We start from the raw sequence: 17,302 nt of genomic DNA on the forward strand, positions 1-17,302 counted from the left end.
ACTCCCCTAGAAGCAAAAGAATTAAAAATATCCTACCGACTGCATTCCTTTTTCTGTGTCAGGTGGTGAAGAACGTCTTCAACGGAACCGTGAAATGAGCGAAAGCGTGGGAAACATTGCATTCGAAATGCTTGTGAATTTTCCAATTGCCCAGTGAGTGTCGACAAAACACGTAAATTCTCTGCTCCAACGTATGAGACGTAACAACTGGTGCAATTTGTTGTTGCATCATGTGCCAGCAGTCTTCGATAGTGTGTTACGAGCTTAGCGCGATAAGTTTGTTGACAGCATTTAGGCGACGTTTTATTTGTTAACGGCCCCATACAGCGATTGCACAACAGTAAAGGACATGAGTCAATGTATAGTTGTGCGTCGTGGGAGGTTTTGCAGCCTCGTGTGAGCCCGGATAGCTCAGTCGGTTGAGCATTAGGCTTTTAACCTAAGGGCCCAGGTTTCAAGTCCCTGTGCAGGCGGAAATTTTAATACTTTGGTAGCGATTCGTCTGGTAGCGGTGGAGACGCTACAGAAAATAATGCAGCTACGCCGTTTTCTGACACCACAGTGCTTTAAACGGTAGCAGTTGCATGTGTCCGGAGAACACCGCGCTAACGGCAGTCGTGGCCGAGTGGTTAAGGCGTCTGACTCGAAATCAGATTCCCTCTGGGAGCGTAGGTTCGAATCCTACCGGCTGCGTGCGATTTTGCGTAAAGAGGAGCAAACATTTTCGCACACATGTGACATGTGTGGGCGAATGCGGTTGCAAACCAGTGACGCCATTCTCAACAAGACGAAAATTTCCGTTTTAAGAATACTGAGTTTTCGCGACGACCGCTGCTTACTCTGGCTATCGGTTCACCTCACACTGACACTGACGCTGGGACTGCAGAAAGCCGTCGCTGAGATCGTGAGTACACAGATGTGCTCGAAAGTGATGGACAGAGCGAACATCTCATTTTCTTTTTAAGAATCGCAATTTCAATCACTCGAGTGCGGCAAAAGCAGTGGTGCAGCGTTTCTTTTCTTAAGATCTCGCAGCTGCTTGGAGGTATGTCCATCGTTTTAAGACGACAGAAAACTAGCGTCAGCGGTGCGTCAGTGGGAAGTCGGTGAAGTCGCCATTGGAGCCGTAAGCCAGTAATTACGACATGCGAATCACTCGCACACCACGCAGCTGTACGATAATGCTCTTGCGTGGGTCCGCATAGCTGAGTCGGTAGAGCGTTAGGTTTTCAACCAAAGGGTCCTGGGTTCAAGTCCCTGTCTGGGCGAAAATTAATACACCTGGGTTCAAGTCCCTGTCTGGGCGAAAATTAATACACTTTCGTAACGGCTAATGGAAACCGTACAGGAAAGAGTGAGGCCACGCCGTTTTCTGCCACCAGATTGCTTCTAAAGATGGCGGTTTCAGTTGTCGGGAGTCTCTTCCGCCACCGGTTGTCGTGGCCGAGTGGTTAAGGCGTCTGACTTGAAATCAGATTCCCTCTGGGAGCGTAGGTTCGAGTCCTGCCGACTCCGAAAATTTTCTCGCTCTCAAATGGCGGACGTTCAGCTGCATCCTAGCAGTTGCGTCACTACTAAACACGTGGGTCACCAGCAATGTGCAGTGCTATTTGATCCAGGGCGCAGCGCTACAGTCGCGCCCAGAAGCCGCAGCTCATCTCCGCGTCTCACAGGCGTCCACCAGGTGTTAGTACAAGTGTCGCCTCACTGGGCAGTGCAGATGTGTCCATTTTAGCTTGCAGACGATGACGTGTAGCAATTTATGAGCTAACGCAAGTCGAATGTTTTACCGTGTGTATCTGCTAGATACTGCCTCTCATACTGTGGAGAGACTCACTCCTTCTTGTGTTTCGTTCTCCGCACACGAGTTGCCCCTGGCATCGATATAGCACGGGTTTTCTAGCGTCAGCGAAGTCAATATTACACGAATCGAGTCGACATGTTTGCTTGTTACGATGACGGAAGAAGAAGAAATGTGTGTGTAACTTCACTGCATCGGCTGCTCGCCGTTCAGCGCCCCTGTGTCTTATCAGACGAAGGTGACTGTGAAATTGGCAACGAGGCAGAGTTTAATGAACACATGCAAATGAGAACCTTCAACGTCAGCCGAAATAGCTCAGTTGGGAGAGCGTTAGACTGAAGATCTAAAGGTCCCTGGTTCGATCCCGGGTTTCGGCAGGGATTCGTTTTGATGCGACGCCAATGGAATTACTCTGCGTTTGTGATAATGCAACTACCGCTGACAACAAAAATGACTCTCTCCTGTAGCTGTTCTGGTTGTCTAGTGCATGCCATAAGAGGAACTCACTAGACAACTAACTCCCCTAGAAGCAAAAGAATTAAAAATATCCTACCGACTGCATTCCTTTTTCTGTGTCAGGTGGTGAAGAACGTCTTCAACGGAACCGTGAAATGAGCGAAAGCGTGGGAAACATTGCATTCGAAATGCTTGTGAATTTTCCAATTGCCCAGTGAGTGTCGACAAAACACGTAAATTCTCTGCTCCAACGTATGAGACGTAACAACTGGTGCAATTTGTTGTTGCATCATGTGCCAGCAGTCTTCGATAGTGTGTTACGAGCTTAGCGCGATAAGTTTGTTGACAGCATTTAGGCGACGTTTTATTTGTTAACGGCCCCATACAGCGATTGCACAACAGTAAAGGACATGAGTCAATGTATAGTTGTGCGTCGTGGGAGGTTTTGCAGCCTCGTGTGAGCCCGGATAGCTCAGTCGGTTGAGCATTAGGCTTTTAACCTAAGGGCCCAGGTTTCAAGTCCCTGTGCAGGCGGAAATTTTAATACTTTGGTAGCGATTCGTCTGGTAGCGGTGGAGACGCTACAGAAAATAATGCAGCTACGCCGTTTTCTGACACCACAGTGCTTTAAACGGTAGCAGTTGCATGTGTCCGGAGAACACCGCGCTAACGGCAGTCGTGGCCGAGTGGTTAAGGCGTCTGACTCGAAATCAGATTCCCTCTGGGAGCGTAGGTTCGAATCCTACCGGCTGCGTGCGATTTTGCGTAAAGAGGAGCAAACATTTTCGCACACATGTGACATGTGTGGGCGAATGCGGTTGCAAACCAGTGACGCCATTCTCAACAAGACGAAAATTTCCGTTTTAAGAATACTGAGTTTTCGCGACGACCGCTGCTTACTCTGGCTATCGGTTCACCTCACACTGACACTGACGCTGGGACTGCAGAAAGCCGTCGCTGAGATCGTGAGTACACAGATGTGCTCGAAAGTGATGGACAGAGCGAACATCTCATTTTCTTTTTAAGAATCGCAATTTCAATCACTCGAGTGCGGCAAAAGCAGTGGTGCAGCGTTTCTTTTCTTAAGATCTCGCAGCTGCTTGGAGGTATGTCCATCGTTTTAAGACGACAGAAAACTAGCGTCAGCGGTGCGTCAGTGGGAAGTCGGTGAAGTCGCCATTGGAGCCGTAAGCCAGTAATTACGACATGCGAATCACTCGCACACCACGCAGCTGTACGATAATGCTCTTGCGTGGGTCCGCATAGCTGAGTCGGTAGAGCGTTAGGTTTTCAACCAAAGGGTCCTGGGTTCAAGTCCCTGTCTGGGCGAAAATTAATACACCTGGGTTCAAGTCCCTGTCTGGGCGAAAATTAATACACTTTCGTAACGGCTAATGGAAACCGTACAGGAAAGAGTGAGGCCACGCCGTTTTCTGCCACCAGATTGCTTCTAAAGATGGCGGTTTCAGTTGTCGGGAGTCTCTTCCGCCACCGGTTGTCGTGGCCGAGTGGTTAAGGCGTCTGACTTGAAATCAGATTCCCTCTGGGAGCGTAGGTTCGAGTCCTGCCGACTCCGAAAATTTTCTCGCTCTCAAATGGCGGACGTTCAGCTGCATCCTAGCAGTTGCGTCACTACTAAACACGTGGGTCACCAGCAATGTGCAGTGCTATTTGATCCAGGGCGCAGCGCTACAGTCGCGCCCAGAAGCCGCAGCTCATCTCCGCGTCTCACAGGCGTCCACCAGGTGTTAGTACAAGTGTCGCCTCACTGGGCAGTGCAGATGTGTCCATTTTAGCTTGCAGACGATGACGTGTAGCAATTTATGAGCTAACGCAAGCCGAATGTTTTACCGTGTGTATCTGCTAGATACTGCCTCTCATACTGTGGAGAGACTCACTCCTTCTTGTGTTTCGTTCTCCGCACACGAGTTGCCCCTGGCATCGATATAGCACGGGTTTTCTAGCGTCAGCGAAGTCAATATTACACGAATCGAGTCGACATGTTTGCTTGTTACGATGACGGAAGAAGAAGAAATGTGTGTGTAACTTCACTGCATCGGCTGCTCGCCGTTCAGCGCCCCTGTGTCTTATCAGACGAAGGTGACTGTGAAATTGGCAACGAGGCAGAGTTTAATGAACACATGCAATTGAGAACCTTCAACGTCAGCCGAAATAGCTCAGTTGGGAGAGCGTTAGACTGAAGATCTAAAGGTCCCTGGTCCGATCCCGGGTTTCGGCAGGGATTCGTTTTGATGCGACGCCAATGGAATTACTCTGCGTTTGTGATAATGCAACTACCGCTGACAACAAAAATGACTCTCTCCTGTAGCTGTTCTGGTTGTCTAGTGCATGCCATAAGAGGAACTCACTAGACAACTAACTCCCCTAGAAGCAAAAGAATTAAAAATATCCTACCGACTGCATTCCTTTTTCTGTGTCAGGTGGTGAAGAACGTCTTCAACGGAACCGTGAAATGAGCGAAAGCGTGGGAAACATTGCATTCGAAATGCTTGTGAATTTTCCAATTGCCCAGTGAGTGTCGACAAAACACGTAAATTCTCTGCTCCAACGTATGAGACGTAACAACTGGTGCAATTTGTTGTTGCATCATGTGCCAGCAGTCTTCGATAGTGTGTTACGAGCTTAGCGCGATAAGTTTGTTGACAGCATTTAGGCGACGTTTTATTTGTTAACGGCCCCATACAGCGATTGCACAACAGTAAAGGACATGAGTCAATGTATAGTTGTGCGTCGTGGGAGGTTTTGCAGCCTCGTGTGAGCCCGGATAGCTCAGTCGGTAGAGCATTAGGCTTTTAACCTAAGGGCCCAGGTTTCAAGTCCCTGTCCAGGAGGAAATTTTAATACTTTGGTAGCGATTCGTCTGGTAGCGGTGGACACGCTACAGAAAATAATGCAGCTACGCCGTTTTCTGACACCACAGTGCTTTAAACGGTAGCAGTTGCATGTGTCCGGAGAACACCGCGCTAACGGCAGTCGTGGCCGAGTGGTTAAGGCGTCTGACTCGAAATCAGATTCCCTCTGGGAGCGTAGGTTCGAATCCTACCGGCTGCGTGCGATTTTGCGTAAAGAGGAGCAAACATTTTCACACACATGTGACATGTGTGGCCGAATGCGGGTGCAAACCAGTGACGCCATTCTCAACAAGACGAAAATTTCCGTTTTAAGAATACTGAGTTTTCGCGACGACCGCTGCTCACTCTGGCTATCGGTTCACCTCACACTGACACTGACGCTGGGACTGCAGAAAGCCGTCGCTGAGAACGTGAGTACACAGATGTGCTCGAAAGTGATGGACACAGCGAACATCTCATTTTCTTTTTAAGAATCGCAATTTCAATCACTCGAGTGCGGCAAAAGCAGTGGTGCAGCGTTTCTTTTCTTAAGATCTCGCAGCTGCTTGGAGGTATGTCCATCGTTTTAAGACGACAGAAAACTAGCGTCAGCGGTGCGTCAGTGGGAAGTCGGTGAAGTCGCCATTGGAGCCGTAAGCCAGTAATTACGACATGCGAATCACTCGCACACCACGCAGCTGTACGATAATGCTCTTGCGTGGGTCCGCATAGCTGAGTCGGTAGAGCGTTAGGTTTTCAACCAAAGGGTCCTGGGTTCAAGTCCCTGTCTGGGCGAAAATTAATACACCTGGGTTCAAGTCCCTGTCTGGGCGAAAATTAATACACTTTCGTAACGGCTAATGGAAACCGTACAGGAAAGAGTGAGGCCACGCCGTTTTCTGCCACCAGATTGCTTCTAAAGATGGCGGTTTCAGTTGTCGGGAGTCTCTTCCGCCACCGGTTGTCGTGGCCGAGTGGTTAAGGCGTCTGACTTGAAATCAGATTCCCTCTGGGAGCGTAGGTTCGAGTCCTGCCGACTCCGAAAATTTTCTCGCTCTCAAATGGCGGACGTTCAGCTGCATCCTAGCAGTTGCGTCACTACTAAACACGTGGGTCACCAGCAATGTGCAGTGCTATTTGATCCAGGGCGCAGCGCTACAGTCGCGCCCAGAAGCCGCAGCTCATCTCCGCGTCTCACAGGCGTCCACCAGGTGTTAGTACAAGTGTCGCCTCACTGGGCAGTGCAGATGTGTCCATTTTAGCTTGCAGACGATGACGTGTAGCAATTTATGAGCTAACGCAAGCCGAATGTTTTACCGTGTGTATCTGCTAGATACTGCCTCTCATACTGTGGAGAGACTCACTCCTTCTTGTGTTTCGTTCTCCGCACACGAGTTGCCCCTGGCATCGATATAGCACGGGTTTTCTAGCGTCAGCGAAGTCAATATTACACGAATCGAGTCGACATGTTTGCTTGTTACGATGACGGAAGAAGAAGAAATGTGTGTGTAACTTCACTGCATCGGCTGCTCGCCGTTCAGCGCCCCTGTGTCTTATCAGACGAAGGTGACTGTGAAATTGGCAACGAGGCAGAGTTTAATGAACACATGCAATTGAGAACCTTCAACGTCAGCCGAAATAGCTCAGTTGGGAGAGCGTTAGACTGAAGATCTAAAGGTCCCTGGTCCGATCCCGGGTTTCGGCAGGGATTCGTTTTGATGCGACGCCAATGGAATTACTCTGCGTTTGTGATAATGCAACTACCGCTGACAACAAAAATGACTCTCTCCTGTAGCTGTTCTGGTTGTCTAGTGCATGCCATAAGAGGAACTCACTAGACAACTAACTCCCCTAGAAGCAAAAGAATTAAAAATATCCTACCGACTGCATTCCTTTTTCTGTGTCAGGTGGTGAAGAACGTCTTCAACGGAACCGTGAAATGAGCGAAAGCGTGGGAAACATTGCATTCGAAATGCTTGTGAATTTTCCAATTGCCCAGTGAGTGTCGACAAAACACGTAAATTCTCTGCTCCAACGTATGAGACGTAACAACTGGTGCAATTTGTTGTTGCATCATGTGCCAGCAGTCTTCGATAGTGTGTTACGAGCTTAGCGCGATAAGTTTGTTGACAGCATTTAGGCGACGTTTTATTTGTTAACGGCCCCATACAGCGATTGCACAACAGTAAAGGACATGAGTCAATGTATAGTTGTGCGTCGTGGGAGGTTTTGCAGCCTCGTGTGAGCCCGGATAGCTCAGTCGGTAGAGCATTAGGCTTTTAACCTAAGGGCCCAGGTTTCAAGTCCCTGTCCAGGAGGAAATTTTAATACTTTGGTAGCGATTCGTCTGGTAGCGGTGGACACGCTACAGAAAATAATGCAGCTACGCCGTTTTCTGACACCACAGTGCTTTAAACGGTAGCAGTTGCATGTGTCCGGAGAACACCGCGCTAACGGCAGTCGTGGCCGAGTGGTTAAGGCGTCTGACTCGAAATCAGATTCCCTCTGGGAGCGTAGGTTCGAATCCTACCGGCTGCGTGCGATTTTGCGTAAAGAGGAGCAAACATTTTCACACACATGTGACATGTGTGGCCGAATGCGGGTGCAAACCAGTGACGCCATTCTCAACAAGACGAAAATTTCCGTTTTAAGAATACTGAGTTTTCGCGACGACCGCTGCTCACTCTGGCTATCGGTTCACCTCACACTGACACTGACGCTGGGACTGCAGAAAGCCGTCGCTGAGAACGTGAGTACACAGATGTGCTCGAAAGTGATGGACACAGCGAACATCTCATTTTCTTTTTAAGAATCGCAATTTCAATCACTCGAGTGCGGCAAAAGCAGTGGTGCAGCGTTTCTTTTCTTAAGATCTCGCAGCTGCTTGGAGGTATGTCCATCGTTTTAAGACGACAGAAAACTAGCGTCAGCGGTGCGTCAGTGGGAAGTCGGTGAAGTCGCCATTGGAGCCGTAAGCCAGTAATTACGACATGCGAATCACTCGCACACCACGCAGCTGTACGATAATGCTCTTGCGTGGGTCCGCATAGCTGAGTCGGTAGAGCGTTAGGTTTTCAACCAAAGGGTCCTGGGTTCAAGTCCCTGTCTGGGCGAAAATTAATACACCTGGGTTCAAGTCCCTGTCTGGGCGAAAATTAATACACTTTCGTAACGGCTAATGGAAACCGTACAGGAAAGAGTGAGGCCACGCCGTTTTCTGCCACCAGATTGCTTCTAAAGATGGCGGTTTCAGTTGTCGGGAGTCTCTTCCGCCACCGGTTGTCGTGGCCGAGTGGTTAAGGCGTCTGACTTGAAATCAGATTCCCTCTGGGAGCGTAGGTTCGAGTCCTGCCGACTCCGAAAATTTTCTCGCTCTCAAATGGCGGACGTTCAGCTGCATCCTAGCAGTTGCGTCACTACTAAACACGTGGGTCACCAGCAATGTGCAGTGCTATTTGATCCAGGGCGCAGCGCTACAGTCGCGCCCAGAAGCCGCAGCTCATCTCCGCGTCTCACAGGCGTCCACCAGGTGTTAGTACAAGTGTCGCCTCACTGGGCAGTGCAGATGTGTCCATTTTAGCTTGCAGACGATGACGTGTAGCAATTTATGAGCTAACGCAAGCCGAATGTTTTACCGTGTGTATCTGCTAGATACTGCCTCTCATACTGTGGAGAGACTCACTCCTTCTTGTGTTTCGTTCTCCGCACACGAGTTGCCCCTGGCATCGATATAGCACGGGTTTTCTAGCGTCAGCGAAGTCAATATTACACGAATCGAGTCGACATGTTTGCTTGTTACGATGACGGAAGAAGAAGAAATGTGTGTGTAACTTCACTGCATCGGCTGCTCGCCGTTCAGCGCCCCTGTGTCTTATCAGACGAAGGTGACTGTGAAATTGGCAACGAGGCAGAGTTTAATGAACACATGCAATTGAGAACCTTCAACGTCAGCCGAAATAGCTCAGTTGGGAGAGCGTTAGACTGAAGATCTAAAGGTCCCTGGTCCGATCCCGGGTTTCGGCAGGGATTCGTTTTGATGCGACGCCAATGGAATTACTCTGCGTTTGTGATAATGCAACTACCGCTGACAACAAAAATGACTCTCTCCTGTAGCTGTTCTGGTTGTCTAGTGCATGCCATAAGAGGAACTCACTAGACAACTAACTCCCCTAGAAGCAAAAGAATTAAAAATATCCTACCGACTGCATTCCTTTTTCTGTGTCAGGTGGTGAAGAACGTCTTCAACGGAACCGTGAAATGAGCGAAAGCGTGGGAAACATTGCATTCGAAATGCTTGTGAATTTTCCAATTGCCCAGTGAGTGTCGACAAAACACGTAAATTCTCTGCTCCAACGTATGAGACGTAACAACTGGTGCAATTTGTTGTTGCATCATGTGCCAGCAGTCTTCGATAGTGTGTTACGAGCTTAGCGCGATAAGTTTGTTGACAGCATTTAGGCGACGTTTTATTTGTTAACGGCCCCATACAGCGATTGCACAACAGTAAAGGACATGAGTCAATGTATAGTTGTGCGTCGTGGGAGGTTTTGCAGCCTCGTGTGAGCCCGGATAGCTCAGTCGGTAGAGCATTAGGCTTTTAACCTAAGGGCCCAGGTTTCAAGTCCCTGTCCAGGAGGAAATTTTAATACTTTGGTAGCGGTGGACACGCTACAGAAAATAATGCAGCTACGCCGTTTTCTGACACCACAGTGCTTTAAACGGTAGCAGTTGCATGTGTCCGGAGAACACCGCGCTAACGGCAGTCGTGGCCGAGTGGTTAAGGCGTCTGACTCGAAATCAGATTCCCTCTGGGAGCGTAGGTTCGAATCCTACCGGCTGCGTGCGATTTTGCGTAAAGAGGAGCAAACATTTTCACACACATGTGACATGTGTGGCCGAATGCGGGTGCAAACCAGTGACGCCATTCTCAACAAGACGAAAATTTCCGTTTTAAGAATACTGAGTTTTCGCGACGACCGCTGCTCACTCTGGCTATCGGTTCACCTCACACTGACACTGACGCTGGGACTGCAGAAAGCCGTCGCTGAGAACGTGAGTACACAGATGTGCTCGAAAGTGATGGACAGAGCGAACATCTCATTTTCTTTTTAAGAATCGCAATTTCAATCACTCGAGTGCGGCAAAAGCAGTGGTGCAGCGTTTCTTTTCTTAAGATCTCGCAGCTGCTTGGAGGTATGTCCATCGTTTTAAGACGACAGAAAACTAGCGTCAGCGGTGCGTCAGTGGGAAGTCGGTGAAGTCGCCATTGGAGCCGTAAGCCAGTAATTACGACATGCGAATCACTCGCACACCACGCAGCTGTACGATAATGCTCTTGCGTGGGTCCGCATAGATGAGTCGGTAGAGCGTTACGGTTTTCAACCAAAGGGTTCTGGGTTCAAGTCCCTGTCTGGGCGAAAATTAATACACCTGGGTTCAAGTCCCTGTCTGGGCGAAAATTAATACACTTTCGTAACGGCTAATGGAAACCGTACAGGAAAGAGTGAGGCCACGCCGTTTTCTGCCACCAGATTGCTTCTAAAGATGGCGGTTTCAGTTGTCGGGAGTCGCTTCCGCCACCGGCAGTCGTGGCCGAGTGGTTAAGGCGTCTGACTTGAAATCAGATTCCCTCTGGGAGCGTAGGTTCGAGTCCTGCCGACTGCGAAAATTTTCTCGCTCTCAAATGGCGGACGTTCAGCTGCATCCTAGCAGTTGCGTCACTACTAAACACGTGGGTCACCAGCAATGTGCAGTGCTATTTGATCCAGGGCGCAGCGCTACAGTCGCGCCCAGAAGCCGCAGCTCATCTCCGCGTCTCACAGGCGTCCACCAGGTGTTAGTACAAGTGTCGCCTCACTGGGCAGTGCAGATGTGTCCATTTTAGCTTGCAGACGATGACGTGTAGCAATTTATGAGCTAACGCAAGTCGAATGTTTTACCGTGTGTATCTGCTAGATACTGCCTCTCATACTGTGGAGAGACTCACTCCTTCTTGTGTTTCGTTCTCCGCACACGAGTTGCCCCTGGCATCGATATAGCACGGGTTTTCTAGCGTCAGCGAAGTCAATATTACACGAATCGAGTCGACATGTTTGCTTGTTACGATGACGGAAGAAGAAGAAATGTGTGTGTAACTTCACTGCATCGGCTGCTCGCCTTTCAGCGCCCCTGTGTCTTATCAGACGAAGGTGACTGTGAAATTGGCAACGAGGCAGAGTTTAATGAACACATGCAAATGAGAACCTTCAACGTCAGCCGAAATAGCTCAGTTGGGAGAGCGTTAGACTGAAGATCTAAAGGTCCCTGGCTCGATCCCGGGTTTCGGCAGGGATTCGTTTTGATGCGACGCCAATGGAATTACTCTGCGTTTGTGATAATGCAACTACCGCTGACAACAAAAATGACTCTCTCCTGTAGCTGTTCTGGTTGTCTAGTGCATGCCATAAGAGGAACTCACTAGACAACTAACTCCCCTAGAAGCAAAAGAATTAAAAATATCCTACCTACTGCATTCCTTTATCTGTGTCAGGTGGTGAAGAACGTCTTCAACGGAACCGTGAAATGAGCGAAAGCGTGGGAAACATTGCATTCGAAATGCTTGTGAATTTTCCAATTGCCCAGTGAGTGTCGACAAAACACGTAAATTCTCTGCTCCAACGTATGAGACGTAACAACTGGTGCAATTTGTTGTTGCATCATGTGCCAGCAGTCTTCGATAGTGTGTTACGAGCTTAGCGCGATAAGTTTGTTGACAGCATTTAGGCGACGTTTTATTTGTTAACGGCCCCATACAGCGATTGCACAACAGTAAAGGACATGAGTCAATGTATAGTTGTGCGTCGTGGGAGGTTTTGCAGCCTCGTGTGAGCCCGGATAGCTCAGTCGGTAGAGCATTAGGCTTTTAACCTAAGGGCCCAGGTTTCAAGTCCCTGTGCAGGCGGAAATTTTAATACTTTGGTAGCGATTCGTCTGGTAGCGGTGGAGACGCTACAGAAAATAATGCAGCTACGCCGTTTTCTGACACCACAGTGCTTTAAACGGTAGCAGTTGCATGTGTCCGGAGAACACCGCGCTAACGGCAGTCGTGGCCGAGTGGTTAAGGCGTCTGACTTGAAATCAGATTCCCTCTGGGAGCGTAGGTTCGAATCCTACCGGCTGCGTGCGATTTTGCGTAAAGAGGAGCAAACATTTTCACACACATGTGACATGTGTGGGCGAATGCGGGTGCAAACCAGTGACGCCATTCTCAACAAGACGAAAATTTCCGTTTTAAGAATACTGAGTTTTCGCGACGACCGCTGCTCACTCTGGCTATCGGTTCACCTCACACTGACACTGACACTGGGACTGCAAAAAACCGTCGCTGAGATCGTGAGTACACAGATGTGCTCGAAAGTGATGGACAGAGCGAACATCTCATTTTCTTTTTAAGAATCGCAATTTCAATCACTCGAGTGCGGCAAAAGCAGTGGTGCAGCGTTTCTTTTCTTAAGATCTCGCAGCTGCTTGGAGGTATGTCCATCGTTTTAAGACGACAGAAAACTAGCGTCAGCGGTGCGTCAGTGGGAAGTCGGTGAAGTCGCCATTGGAGCCGTAAGCCAGTAATTACGACATGCGAATCACTCGCACACCACGCAGCTGTACGATAATGCTCTTGCGTGGGTCCGCATAGCTGAGTCGGTAGAGCGTTAGGTTTTCAACCAAAGGGTCCTGGGTTCAAGTCCCTGTCTGGGCGAAAATTAATACACCTGGGTTCAAGTCCCTGTCTGGGCGAAAATTAATACACTTTCGTAACGGCTAATGGAAACCGTACAGGAAAGAGTGAGGCCACGCCGTTTTCTGCCACCATATTGCTTCTAAAGATGGCGGTTTCAGTTGTCGGGAGTCGCTTCCGCCACCGGCAGTCGTGGCCGAGTGGTTAAGGCGTCTGACTTGAAATCAGATTCCCTCTGGGAGCGTAGGTTCGAGTCCTGCCGACTGCGAAAATTTTCTCGCTCTCAAATGGCGGACGTTCAGCTGCATCCTAGCAGTTGCGTCACTACTAAACACGTGGGTCACCAGCAATGTGCAGTGCTATTTGATCCAGGGCGCAGCGCTACAGTCGCGCCCAGAAGCCGCAGCTCATCTCCGCGTCTCACAGGCGTCCACCAGGTATTAGTACAAGTGTCGCCTCACTGGGCAGTGCAGATGTGTCCATTTTAGCTTGCAGACGATGACGTGTAGCAATTTATGAGCTAACGCAAGTCGAATGTTTTACCGTGTGTATCTGCTAGATACTGCCTCTCATACTGTGGAGAGACTCACTCCTTCTTGTGTTTCGTTCTCCGCAAACGAGTTGCCCCTGGCATCGATATAGCACGGGTTTTCTAGCGTCAGCGAAGTCAATATTACACGAATCGAGTCGACATGTTTGCTTGTTACGATGACGGAAGAAGAAGAAATGTGTGTGTAACTTCACTGCATCGGCTGCTCGCCTTTCAGCGCCCCTGTGTCTTATCAGACGAAGGTGACTGTGAAATTGGCAACGAGGCAGAGTTTAATGAACACATGCAAATGAGAACCTTCAACGTCAGCCGAAATAGCTCAGTTGGGAGAGCGTTAGACTGAAGATCTAAAGGTCCCTGGTTCGATCCCGGGTTTCGGCAGGGATTCGTTTTGATGCGACGCCAATGGAATTACTCTGCGTTTGTGATAATGCAACTACCGCTGACAACAAAAATGACTCTCTCCTGTAGCTGTTCTGGTTGTCTAGTGCATGCCATAAGAGGAACTCACTAGACAACTAACTCCCCTAGAAGCAAAAGAATTAAAAATATCCTACCAACTGCATTCCTTTTTCTGTGTCAGGTAGTGAAGAACGTCTTCAACGGAACCGTGAAATGAGCGAAAGCGTGGGAAACATTGCATTCGAAATGCTTGTGAATTTTCCAATTGCCCAGTGAGTGTCGACAAAACACGTAAATTCTCTGCTCCAACGTATGAGACGTAACAACTGGTGCAATTTGTTGTTGCATCATGTGCCAGCAGTCTTCGATAGTGTGTTACGAGCTTAGCGCGATAAGTTTGTAGACAGCATTTAGGCGACGTTTTATTTGTTAACGGCCCCATACAGCGATTGCACAACAGTAAAGGACATGAGTCAATGTATAGTTGTGCGTCGTGGGAGGTTTTGCAGTCTCGTGTGAGCCCGGATAGCGCAGTCGGTAGAGCATTAGGCTTTTAACCTAAGGGCCCAGGTTTCAAGTCCCTGTCCAGGCGGAAATTTTAATACTTTGGTAGCGATTCGTCTGGTAGCGGTGGAGACGCTACAGAAAATAATGCAGCTACGCCGTTTTCTGACACCACAGTGCTTTAAACGGTAGCAGTTGCATGTGTCCGGAGAACACCGCGCTAACGGCAGTCGTGGCCGAGTGGTTTAGGCGTCTGACTCGAAATCAGATTCCCTCTGGGAGCGTAGGTTCGAATCCTACTGGCTGCGTGCGATTTTGCGTAAAGAGGAGCAAACATTTTCACACACATGTGACATGTGTGGGCGAATGCGGCTGCAAACCAGTGACGCCATTCTCAACAAGACGAAAATTTCCGTTTTAAGAATACTGAGTTTTCGCGACGACCGCTGCTCACTCTGGCTATCGGTTCACCTCACACTGACACTGACGCTGGGACTGCAGAAAGCCGTCGCTGAGATCGTGAGTACACAGATGTGCTCGAAAGTGATGGACAGAGCGAACATCTCATTTTCTTTTTAAGAATCGCAATTTCAATCACTCGAGTGCGGCAAAAGCAGTGGTGCAGCGTTTCTTTTCTTAAGATCTCGCAGCTGCTTGGAGGTATGTCCATCGTTTTAAGACGACAGAAAACTAGCGTCAGCGGTGCGCCAGTGGGAAGTCGGTGAAGTCGCCATTGGAGCCGTAAGCCAGTAATTACGACATGCGAATCACTCGCACACCACGCAGCTGTACGATAATGCTCTTGCGTGGGTCCGCATAGCTGAGTCGGTAGAGCGTTAGGTTTTCAACCAAAGGGTCCTGGGTTCAAGTCCCTGTCTGGGCGAAAATTAATACACCTGGGTTCAAGTCCCTGTCTGGGCGAAAATTAATACACTTTCGTAACGGCTAATGGAAACCGTACAGGAAAGAGTGAGGCCACGCCGTTTTCTGCCACCAGATTGCTTCTAAAGATGGCGGTTTCAGTTGTCGGGAGTCGCTTCCGCCACCGGCAGTCGTGGCCGAGTGGTTAAGGCGTCTGACTTGAAATCAGATTCCCTCTGGGAGGGTAGGTTCGAGTCCTGCCGACTGCGAAAATTTTCTCGCTCTCAAATGGCGGACGTTCAGCTGCATCCTAGCAGTTGCGTCACTACTAAACACGTGGGTCACCAGCAATGTGCAGTGCTATTTGATCCAGGGCGCAGCGCTACAGTCGCGCCCAGAAGCCGCAGCTCATCTCCGCGTCTCACAGGCGTCCACCAGGTGTTAGTACAAGTGTCGCCTCACTGGGCAGTGCAGATGTGTCCATTTTAGCTTGCAGACGATGACGTGTGAGCTAACGCAAGTCGAATGTTTTACCGTGTGTATCTGCTAGATACTGCCTCTCATACGGTGGAGAGACTCATTCCTTCTTGTGTCTCGTTCTCCGCACACGAGTTGCCCCTGGCATCGATATAGCACGGGTTTTCTAGCGTCAGCGAAGTCAATATTACACGAATCGAGTCGACATGTTTGCTTGTTACGATGACGGAAGAAGAAGAAATGTGTGTGTAACTTCACTGCATCGGCTGCTCGCCTTTCAGCGCCCCTGTGTCTTATCAGACGAAGGTGACTGTGAAATTGGCAACGAGGCAGAGTTTAATGAACACATGCAAATGAGAACCTTCAACGTCAGCCGAAATAGCTCAGTTGGGAGAGCGTTAGACTGAAGATCTAAAGGTCCCTGGTTCGATCCCGGGTTTCGGCAGGGATTCGTTTTGATGCGACGCCAATGGAATTACTCTGCGTTTGTGATAATGCAACTACCGCTGACAACAAAAATGACTCTCTCCTGTAGCTGTTCTGGTTGTCTAGTGCATGCCATAAGAGGAACTCACTAGACAACTAACTCCCCTAGAAGCAAAAGAATTAAAAATATCCTACCAACTGCATTCCTTTTTCTGTGTCAGGTAGTGAAGAACGTCTTCAACGGAACCGTGAAATGAGCGAAAGCGTGGGAAACATTGCATTCGAAATGCTTGTGAATTTTCCAATTGCCCAGTGAGTGTCGACAAAACACGTAAATTCTCTGCTCCAACGTATGAGACGTAACAACTGGTGCAATTTGTTGTTGCATCATGTGCCAGCAGTCTTCGATAGTGTGTTACGAGCTTAGCGCGATAAGTTTGTAGACAGCATTTAGGCGACGTTTTATTTGTTAACGGCCCCATACAGCGATTGCACAACAGTAAAGGACATGAGTCAATGTATAGTTGTGCGTCGTGGGAGGTTTTGCAGTCTCGTGTGAGCCCGGATAGCGCAGTCGGTAGAGCATTAGGCTTTTAACCTAAGGGCCCAGGTTTCAAGTCCCTGTCCAGGCGGAAATTTTAATACTTTGGTAGCGATTCGTCTGGTAGCGGTGGAGACGCTACAGAAAATAATGCAGCTACGCCGTTTTCTGACACCACAGTGCTTTAAACGGTAGCAGTTGCATGTGTCCGGAGAACACCGCGCTAACGGCAGTCGTGGCCGAGTGGTTTAGGCGTCTGACTCGAAATCAGATTCCCTCTGGGAGCGTAGGTTCGAATCCTACTGGCTGCGTGCGATTTTGCGTAAAGAGGAGCAAACATTTTCACACACATGTGACATGTGTGGGCGAATGCGGCTGCAAACCAGTGACGCCATTCTCAACAAGACGAAAATTTCCGTTTTAAGAATACTGAGTTTTCGCGACGACCGCTGCTCACTCTGGCTATCGGTTCACCTCACACTGACACTGACGCTGGGACTGCAGAAAGCCGTCGCTGAGATCGTGAGTACACAGATGTGCTCGAAAGTGATGGACAGAGCGAACATCTCATTTTCTTTTTAAGAATCGCAATTTCAATCACTCGAGTGCGGCAAAAGCAGTGGTGCAGCGTTTCTTTTCTTAAGATCTCGCAGCTGCTTGGAGGTATGTCCATCGTTTTAAGACGACAGAAAACTAGCGTCAGCGGTGCGCCAGTGGG

General features: G+C 49.1%; 30 non-coding genes across 30 annotated transcripts; all 30 read left to right on the forward strand.

Annotated features, from left to right (window-relative positions):
• Nucleotides 1-400: 400 nt before the first annotated feature.
• Trnak-uuu lies at nt 401-473 on the forward strand. Its single transcript has one exon. It is a non-coding gene; the product is annotated as a tRNA-Lys (tRNA).
• Nucleotides 474-611: 138 nt separating this feature from the next.
• Trnas-cga lies at nt 612-693 on the forward strand. Its single transcript has one exon. It is a non-coding gene; the product is annotated as a tRNA-Ser (tRNA).
• Nucleotides 694-1,432: 739 nt separating this feature from the next.
• On the forward strand, nt 1,433-1,515 carry Trnas-uga. The gene has a single exon. It is a non-coding gene; the product is annotated as a tRNA-Ser (tRNA).
• A 590-nt stretch (nt 1,516-2,105) lies between these two features.
• Trnaf-gaa lies at nt 2,106-2,178 on the forward strand. Its single transcript has one exon. It is a non-coding gene; the product is annotated as a tRNA-Phe (tRNA).
• A 540-nt stretch (nt 2,179-2,718) lies between these two features.
• On the forward strand, nt 2,719-2,791 carry Trnak-uuu. The gene has a single exon. It is a non-coding gene; the product is annotated as a tRNA-Lys (tRNA).
• Nucleotides 2,792-2,929: 138 nt separating this feature from the next.
• On the forward strand, nt 2,930-3,011 carry Trnas-cga. Its single transcript has one exon. It is a non-coding gene; the product is annotated as a tRNA-Ser (tRNA).
• A 739-nt stretch (nt 3,012-3,750) lies between these two features.
• On the forward strand, nt 3,751-3,833 carry Trnas-uga. The gene has a single exon. It is a non-coding gene; the product is annotated as a tRNA-Ser (tRNA).
• Nucleotides 3,834-4,423: 590 nt separating this feature from the next.
• Nucleotides 4,424-4,496, forward strand: Trnaf-gaa. Its single transcript has one exon. It is a non-coding gene; the product is annotated as a tRNA-Phe (tRNA).
• Nucleotides 4,497-5,036: 540 nt separating this feature from the next.
• On the forward strand, nt 5,037-5,109 carry Trnak-uuu. The gene has a single exon. It is a non-coding gene; the product is annotated as a tRNA-Lys (tRNA).
• A 138-nt stretch (nt 5,110-5,247) lies between these two features.
• Trnas-cga lies at nt 5,248-5,329 on the forward strand. The gene has a single exon. It is a non-coding gene; the product is annotated as a tRNA-Ser (tRNA).
• Nucleotides 5,330-6,068: 739 nt separating this feature from the next.
• Nucleotides 6,069-6,151, forward strand: Trnas-uga. The gene has a single exon. It is a non-coding gene; the product is annotated as a tRNA-Ser (tRNA).
• A 590-nt stretch (nt 6,152-6,741) lies between these two features.
• On the forward strand, nt 6,742-6,814 carry Trnaf-gaa. Its single transcript has one exon. It is a non-coding gene; the product is annotated as a tRNA-Phe (tRNA).
• Nucleotides 6,815-7,354: 540 nt separating this feature from the next.
• Nucleotides 7,355-7,427, forward strand: Trnak-uuu. Its single transcript has one exon. It is a non-coding gene; the product is annotated as a tRNA-Lys (tRNA).
• A 138-nt stretch (nt 7,428-7,565) lies between these two features.
• Nucleotides 7,566-7,647, forward strand: Trnas-cga. Its single transcript has one exon. It is a non-coding gene; the product is annotated as a tRNA-Ser (tRNA).
• Nucleotides 7,648-8,386: 739 nt separating this feature from the next.
• Nucleotides 8,387-8,469, forward strand: Trnas-uga. The gene has a single exon. It is a non-coding gene; the product is annotated as a tRNA-Ser (tRNA).
• A 590-nt stretch (nt 8,470-9,059) lies between these two features.
• Trnaf-gaa lies at nt 9,060-9,132 on the forward strand. The gene has a single exon. It is a non-coding gene; the product is annotated as a tRNA-Phe (tRNA).
• A 540-nt stretch (nt 9,133-9,672) lies between these two features.
• Nucleotides 9,673-9,745, forward strand: Trnak-uuu. The gene has a single exon. It is a non-coding gene; the product is annotated as a tRNA-Lys (tRNA).
• Nucleotides 9,746-9,868: 123 nt separating this feature from the next.
• Nucleotides 9,869-9,950, forward strand: Trnas-cga. The gene has a single exon. It is a non-coding gene; the product is annotated as a tRNA-Ser (tRNA).
• Nucleotides 9,951-10,691: 741 nt separating this feature from the next.
• Nucleotides 10,692-10,773, forward strand: Trnas-uga. The gene has a single exon. It is a non-coding gene; the product is annotated as a tRNA-Ser (tRNA).
• A 590-nt stretch (nt 10,774-11,363) lies between these two features.
• On the forward strand, nt 11,364-11,436 carry Trnaf-gaa. Its single transcript has one exon. It is a non-coding gene; the product is annotated as a tRNA-Phe (tRNA).
• A 540-nt stretch (nt 11,437-11,976) lies between these two features.
• On the forward strand, nt 11,977-12,049 carry Trnak-uuu. Its single transcript has one exon. It is a non-coding gene; the product is annotated as a tRNA-Lys (tRNA).
• A 138-nt stretch (nt 12,050-12,187) lies between these two features.
• On the forward strand, nt 12,188-12,269 carry Trnas-uga. Its single transcript has one exon. It is a non-coding gene; the product is annotated as a tRNA-Ser (tRNA).
• A 740-nt stretch (nt 12,270-13,009) lies between these two features.
• Trnas-uga lies at nt 13,010-13,091 on the forward strand. The gene has a single exon. It is a non-coding gene; the product is annotated as a tRNA-Ser (tRNA).
• A 590-nt stretch (nt 13,092-13,681) lies between these two features.
• Nucleotides 13,682-13,754, forward strand: Trnaf-gaa. The gene has a single exon. It is a non-coding gene; the product is annotated as a tRNA-Phe (tRNA).
• Nucleotides 13,755-14,294: 540 nt separating this feature from the next.
• Nucleotides 14,295-14,367, forward strand: Trnak-uuu. Its single transcript has one exon. It is a non-coding gene; the product is annotated as a tRNA-Lys (tRNA).
• A 138-nt stretch (nt 14,368-14,505) lies between these two features.
• On the forward strand, nt 14,506-14,587 carry Trnas-cga. The gene has a single exon. It is a non-coding gene; the product is annotated as a tRNA-Ser (tRNA).
• A 740-nt stretch (nt 14,588-15,327) lies between these two features.
• Trnas-uga lies at nt 15,328-15,409 on the forward strand. Its single transcript has one exon. It is a non-coding gene; the product is annotated as a tRNA-Ser (tRNA).
• A 580-nt stretch (nt 15,410-15,989) lies between these two features.
• Nucleotides 15,990-16,062, forward strand: Trnaf-gaa. Its single transcript has one exon. It is a non-coding gene; the product is annotated as a tRNA-Phe (tRNA).
• Nucleotides 16,063-16,602: 540 nt separating this feature from the next.
• Nucleotides 16,603-16,675, forward strand: Trnak-uuu. The gene has a single exon. It is a non-coding gene; the product is annotated as a tRNA-Lys (tRNA).
• A 138-nt stretch (nt 16,676-16,813) lies between these two features.
• On the forward strand, nt 16,814-16,895 carry Trnas-cga. Its single transcript has one exon. It is a non-coding gene; the product is annotated as a tRNA-Ser (tRNA).
• The last annotated feature ends 407 nt before the right edge of the window (nt 16,896-17,302 follow it).

The sequence above is a fragment of the Schistocerca americana genome, chromosome 3 (genome assembly GCF_021461395.2).
Source record: "Schistocerca americana isolate TAMUIC-IGC-003095 chromosome 3, iqSchAmer2.1, whole genome shotgun sequence".
NCBI classification, from domain to species: Eukaryota; Metazoa; Arthropoda; class Insecta; order Orthoptera; family Acrididae; genus Schistocerca; species Schistocerca americana.